Source organism: Canis aureus, chromosome 37 (genome assembly GCF_053574225.1).
Source record: "Canis aureus isolate CA01 chromosome 37, VMU_Caureus_v.1.0, whole genome shotgun sequence".
NCBI lineage: Eukaryota > Metazoa > Chordata > Mammalia > Carnivora > Canidae > Canis > Canis aureus.
The window spans coordinates 782,850-789,921 of record NC_135647.1 but is presented as its reverse complement, the minus strand read 5'-3'; the positions used below and the strand labels follow the sequence as shown (position 1 = coordinate 789,921).

General features: G+C 40.1%; 1 non-coding gene across 1 annotated transcript; it reads right to left on the bottom strand.

Moving 5' to 3' along the window:
- Nucleotides 1–250: 250 nt before the first annotated feature.
- TRNAA-CGC (transfer RNA alanine (anticodon CGC)) lies at nt 251–322 on the bottom strand. The gene has a single exon. It is a non-coding gene; the product is annotated as a tRNA-Ala (tRNA).
- Nucleotides 323–7,072: the final 6,750 nt, after the last annotated feature.

The window sequence follows — 7,072 nt, the reverse complement described above, 5'->3', positions numbered from 1 at the left end:
TTGAATTGTCCCTCTGGCTTTGTACTTCTTACTGCATAATAAAACACCCCAGGGAATTTCCGGAAAGCAGGGAATATTCGGTGGTCAATCAAACGGAAGAGAAATAAACATACAGACGGGATATCGCGCAACTTAAAAGGAATGATAACGGCAGATCATTCTGGAATAATGAGAAAGGACTAAAAAGTCTTCTCTGGTAATTTCAGAGCAGAGGCTGAACTAGCTCAGGATGGGAATAAAAAAACCAGTGTGGAGATGCCGGGGATTGAACCCGGGGCCTCATACATGCGAAGCATGCGCTCTACCACTGAGCTACATCCCCTACTGGGGCAGCCATCGAGCATCATTCCTGTCCTGTGAAAAGTGCGGAATTACTTGGTGCTGTTTCGTCTCCCGCCCTAGCGCGGCGGTACTGGAGGGAGAGCAACCTGCAGCCTCGCTGGGTGGCATCCAAGCAGCTTCAGCACGTGCGGAGGCTGCGCGTTTCCAGTCCCGCTGGCGGGTCCAGCACCAGGCAGGGAAAATGCAGGGATCTTCGAGCATCCCTTGGAGAATGTCCTCCCAGCCCAAAGCTCACGGAAATGCCTCCCCGAATTCCTTGCCGCCAAGTCGGCTGAAAGGTTGAATCAATCTTGGGAGCTGTCGCCCTCCACTTCATCCCGTTCGAAGAAAAACCCGTCCAGAGAGATGGAAGCACGCAGATCCTGCTGATCGCGATCCCCCAGGCAGCGGCTCGGCCCACACGGACGTCGGCCACCTGCCACCGGAGCGGCTACCTGGGAACCTTGGCTTCCTGAGGAACCTTCCATCCAAGACGCCCGCGACGTCTTGCTTCCCTCTTTCCTTGATCCGCGTGACAGCCCCCCTGCTCGCGTCCGGCTCAGCGCCCCCCACCAAGGCAGGGCGGAGGGAAGCCCGCACCCGCTCACCTGAGCATACTCCGCCTCAGACAACGCAGAGGGAAGCCCTCACCTGCCCACCTGAGGGCCCCCCAAAAAAGAAACCAGCACGGGGGGACTCAATAAGAAAATAAACAATTGGTCTAAAAAACAGACACAATTCCTTAACAGACACTCACCAAAAAAGATGCACAGATGCCAAAGAAGGTTATGAAAAGATGCTCTACATCAAGTCATCAGTGTAGGTCTTTGTCTTTCTGTGTATCTTTGATTTCTTTCCTTCCTTTCCTTTCCCTTTCTTTCTTTCTTTCTTTCTTTCTTTCTTTCTTTCTTTCTTTCTTTAATTAAATCAGGTAGTACTTCCAATGATATTGAGGAGTGGTGAGGGGGACACCCTTGCTTTAATTCTGATCTTAGCCGAAACTTTCAGTTTCTCACTATTAGCTTTAGCTGTTTGTAGATACATATTCTTTTTTTTTTTTTTAAGATTTTATTTACTCCTTCATGATAGACACACACACAGAGAGAGAGAGAGAGAGAGAGAGAGAGAGAGGCAGAGACACTGGCAGAGGGAGAAGCAGGCCTCCAGCAAGGAGCCAGATGTGGGACTCCATCCCCATCCCAGGATCAGGCAACCACTGAGCCACCCAGGTGTCCCTAGATACATATTCTTTATCAAGCTGAGGACATTCCCTTCTATTCTGAGTTTGCTGAGAGTTTTTATCACAAATGAGAGTTGGATTTTGTCAAATGCTTTTCTGAAGCTATCAATATGGTCTTGTTGTTGGAAGAACAGGGCTAGCTGAGGACAAAGCACCAGCCCAGGGCAGCACATTGTCAAGTCTTTGAAACAGGCAGTGACATTCCTCTATGGACTCAATTGCCTTGATGTTAATACTTTGCTAAGGGCAGAAGGCAATCTTAGCTCGACCCCCAAGAGCCTGTGAGTCTACTTTAACATATAAAAATTCCTTTAGAAATGTCCTTTATCTCTAAACCCCCAAGACACGTGTTGACAATCATCCTCCAAGCACATGGCCCACCGATACACATCTGAAAGGTCTCATGACTCAGATTTTATTAGACAGTAATAAGTGACCTTTTCCCAACAACAGCTAGCCCCCTCAAGGTCCTGGAAACCTTGCTTCCAAAATTCCTTAGAGAGTACACTATTGAGACGGCTAGGTAGCTCAGCAGTTGAGTGTCTGCCTTCGGCTCAGGGCCTGATCCCAGACTTCTGGGATGGAGTCCCACATTGGGCTCCTTGCATGGAGCCTGCTTCTCCTCCCTCTGCCTATGTCTCTGCCTCTTTTTCTGTGCCTCTCATGAATAAATAAATAAAATTTTTATTAAAAAAAAAAGTACACTGTCCCCAAACCCCTCCCAACTCCCAGGTATATAATTGACCACCCCTCATAGGCCTGGGGCAGCAGCTCTTCCTGCCCACCGGTCCTGTCCCTGTGCTTTAATAAAACCACCATTTGCACCAAAGACATCTCAAGAATTCTTTCTTGGTCGTTGGCTCTGGACCTCACCCTCCCAAAACCTCACCTATATTCCAAAAGTTCATCAACATGATTTCTCTTTAGCCTTTTATATGATGGATCACATTAACTGATTTTCAAATGTTGAACTAGACTTGCATGCCTGCAGCAACCCCCCCCCCCCGCCTTAGACACAGTATTAAATTCTTTATTATACATTGTTGGATTTGATTTGCTATTTTTTGAGGATTTTTGCATTGATGTTCACGAGAGATATTGATGTTTAGTCTCCTTTTTTGGGAATGTCTTTGATTTTGGTGTTAGAATAAAGCTGGCCTCATAAAACAAGTAAGTATTTCTGATGCTTCTATCTATTAGAAGAGATGTTGAAAATTGGTATAATTTCTCCCTTAAATGCTTGGTACAGGGGATCCCTGGGTGGCTCAGCGGTTTAGTGCCTGCCTTTGGCTCATGGTGTGATCCTGGACTCTCAGGATCAAGTCCCACATCGGGCTTCCTGCATGGAGCCTGCTTCTCCCTCTGCCCATGTCTCTGCCTCTCTGTGTCTCTCATGAATAAATAAATAAAATCTTTAAAAAATAAATAAAAATTTAAAAATGCTTGGTACATCTGGTCTCAGTGTCTTCTGTTTTGGAAGTTATTGATTATTGATTCAATTTCTTTAACATATATAGGTTTATTCAGATTTTCTATTTATTTCTGTGTGAATTGATTAGTGTAATTTTTCTTTTTATTGTAGAACATCTTAACACATATGAACAAAAAGGATATTATAATGAATTTCCACATAGTCAATATTTAGTTTTATTGATTACCAACTCATAACCAATTTGCCTCATAATCAGAGTTCCTTTGACATGCAATTCTGTTCTTATGAATGAGTTCAGGCATCTTTTCATGCATTTCATATAATTAAGACCCACTTGTATTTCTCTTCTGTGAACCATCTTTTAATATTCTTTGCCAAATTTTCTGCTACATTTTTGACATTTCTCTAACTGATTTGTAGGTTGTTTTATATGTATTGGAGCACAGTAATTGGTATTTTCCTAAATATGTCCCTTCTCCATTTCTGGGTACATGTTATGAACATATTTTTCTGCCCCCTTGACATTAGGTGCAACCATTTTTTCCCCACCCAAAATGAGTAGCTCAATGCATGTGGCTTCTTGCTTGAACTTTAAAGGCATGTGCATAATTCTTCAGAGCTCATTTCCCTCCAAAACAGCAACTGACAATATTCTAGGTAGGGCCTAAGATATGCTACCACAAAATATGTCACTTTGGCAAAAAGATTATTTTGAGTTGAGAGCAAATGAGAGTCAACAGATGCACAAAGAAACTTTCTCAGAACTTCCTTTCTCTAAGTAAAAGAGAAAACTTCTGAGAAATGAGGACTGCCACAAATTCCATCTCCTGGGTAGTTTTATGGCCATGAAAAAGTAGAAGGCTGGTGCTGAGATGGATTTGCACAATCAAGCCTTACTCCGTTGGTTTCCCCTAGATATTTGCCTTCCTGAAGCTCACTGCCCTTGACAGTCCAAAACCCTTTTTATTTTGTCACTTCTCTACAAATGTGTAGTTCTCTTTTAAAAAAAGATTTTATTTATTTATTTTTTTTTAATTTATTTTTTATTGGTGTTCAATTTACTAACATACAGAATAACCCCCAGTGCCCATCACCCATTCACTCCCACTCCCCGCCCTCCTCCCCTTCTACCACCCCTAGTTCGTTTCCCAGAGTTAGCAGTCTGTCTCCCTTTCTGATATTTCCCACACATTTCTTCTCCCTTCCCTTATATTCCCTTTCACTACTATTTATATTCCCCAAATGAATGAGAACATATAATGTTTGTCCTTCTCCGACTGACTTACTTCACTCAGCATAATACCCTCCAGATTTTATTTATTTATTAATGAGAGACACAGAGAGAGAGGCAGAGACATAGGCTGAGGGAGAAACAGGGGAGCCTGGGGAGCCTGATGCAAGACTTGATTCCCACGACCTGAGCTCAACCGCTGAGCTACCCAGGCGTCTGGTTTAGGGATTTCAAAAGGAGTGTGAATCAGGTAAAAGAGGAATCAACACCAGCCAAGATATCTTGAATCACAATTGGAAGCACCATTGGAATTCATCCTGCTTTATGTTGTGGAATATGGAATCATATTTTTTTCCTAGATAACTACCCAGATTTTGCTACATCAATTATTAAACAGCCTATCTTTACTCAGAATGGAAGAATGTAACTCACTAGGCTTGTAGTTAAAAATCTAGCAGACAGAAATAAAGTATGGATATAGAATATTAGAGCCTAGTTAACTAGTGAACAACAATTAGAGTTTGATCTAACAGATGCATATAGAGCTCCTAAGAACAAAATTCCCTCATGATCAAAGTAACATTATACCAATTACAGAGTCTAAAGCCCCACTAAAAATTATTTGTTTTACTTCCTTACCTTGCTTTCTTCCCCTGAAAGATACTGTGACTTGATGTCTTTTCAAATGTATATCTGAATTTCCTTCCAGATGTGAATTTTTTTCGATGATAATTTTTTTATGATAACCTTATTTATGATAATTTCATTTGCTGAATATATGTATATCTGAATCTCTTTTCAAATATGTCTTATCTTTTTGCTGTTACACATTCTGTTTTTAAAGCATATACTACTTGGATAGCTTTTTGAAAGTATATTACCAACATTCTGAAGGTAACTTTTTCATGAACCCCAGAATTTTTCTTCCCAGTGGATTGAAAAGTAATTTCTGAAACATTAAGGACCACAGACTTGGAAAACTTATATATGGCTTTCTGCCTGCAGGAAGTAATGGAGGGAATATCCACCAGCAGAAAGTCTGCTGGCTCTTTCCTTTCAAATCTGAACACATCCATTTTGTGAGTGAATGATTTAGTTGGAAGACAATCATATCATTCCAGAAAAAAAATATATCAGTCTTTAGTTACCAGAAAGAAAAAAGAGAGTAAAAGAATATGAAATACGAAGCACTTTATCAGAAAGAATTCAGACAACTTTAAATAGCCGTAATTTACCAGGGCCTAAGGATCACCTCACAAAAATGAATGAGAATTTCCTTATGGATTTTGAATGTGAGTTCTGGAACTGCTTTAATTTGTGAGCTCTTGGCCCATTCTATATATTTTCTTCTGTCTGTTAGTTCTTAGAACTCTGCTGCCCAATATGATATCCTGGCACATGGGAGGAACTTTTGAGCAGTTGAAATATGACCAGTGTGACTTGAGATGTGCTGTAAGTGTAAAATATACACCTGTTTCAGACTTAGTTTGAAAAAAAGAATAGAAAACAAATATCTAGGCAGTATGTTTATATGGATTACTTGTGGAAATGATATTTTAGATATATTGAACCAAATGAAATACAATATTCATTTCACCTGTTTCTCCTTTTTTCAATGTGACTACTAGAAATTTTTAAATTATATATATGATTGGCATTTGTGGCTGACATTATATTGGGCAGTGCATCCCAAGAACACTACCATGCTTTTGCTTAATTTATTGTCCAAGATGACATAGTAAGGTGTGTTTTATAATCTTTAACAATCAATTTTGCAAATCAGTAACTAATCACACAAGCTCTAAGCTGTAACGCATTCCCCAGGTTGCTCCCTCTTAGCACAGCTGTGGGCCTATCACACTCTGCTCTGATCCTTGGCTTCTGATTTCTTTCCTTGAAGAATGCTAATTCCCTGCAGTAACTAGCAAGGCACCAAACCAATACTGTGACCTCTCAAAAGATTTGATTTCAGGATAACTTTTACAGTTTTTCCCCTTATTTTAGAAGATGTAAATGTTCTTTGCAAAAAACATGGGAAAATGCAGATAAGCAAGAAGGTTGAAATAAAAATCAGGACAGATTCCACTACTTCAAATTCAAATTTGTTACCATTTTGTTGTATGTGATTCCAGTATTTTCCCCTATGTGTTTGTTTCATTTCTTTAATAAACTGGAAATATACTGCCATATATATTTTGAAATTTATCTAGGTAACTCTACTTTGTGTCAGCCCCACAAACCTGAGTTCCTTCATGTTAGGAGATGTGTCTAATTCACCTCTGTATCTTCAATGTCTAGAACTTCATTTCTAGCAGTTATACAATACTATATTAATGAAAATAAATAAATACTATATTAATGTGCTAAAATTTATCACCCCAGCAGTAAACTAATATAAACAATAAGAGTGTTGGGGTGCCTGGGTGAGTCAGTTGGTTAAGTCTGCCGTCTGCCTTTTGCTCAGGTCATGATCTCCAGGTCCTGGATCTGGCCCCCAAATCAGGCTCCCTGCTCAGCAGGTAGTCTGTTTCTCCCTCAGTCTCTGCCCCTCCCCCTGCTCATACTGTCTCTCTCTCTCTCTCTCTCTCTCAAATAAATTAAATCTTTAAAAAAAAAAACAGACTGCAATAAAACAAAACAAAAAAGCAAAAGGTTTACATGATTGGAAAATAAAGAAATAGTCACTGTTCACAGACAAAAATAGCCAATGTGAACAAAGTCAAAAAAGACTTTGAACAAAATGAAAATGAACAAAATGAAAAAAAAGAAAAGAAAATGAACAAAATGAAAAATAATGTGAATGATCATCTCACTGGAAAAATCTTTTAGCATCAATAGGAATTTCCTT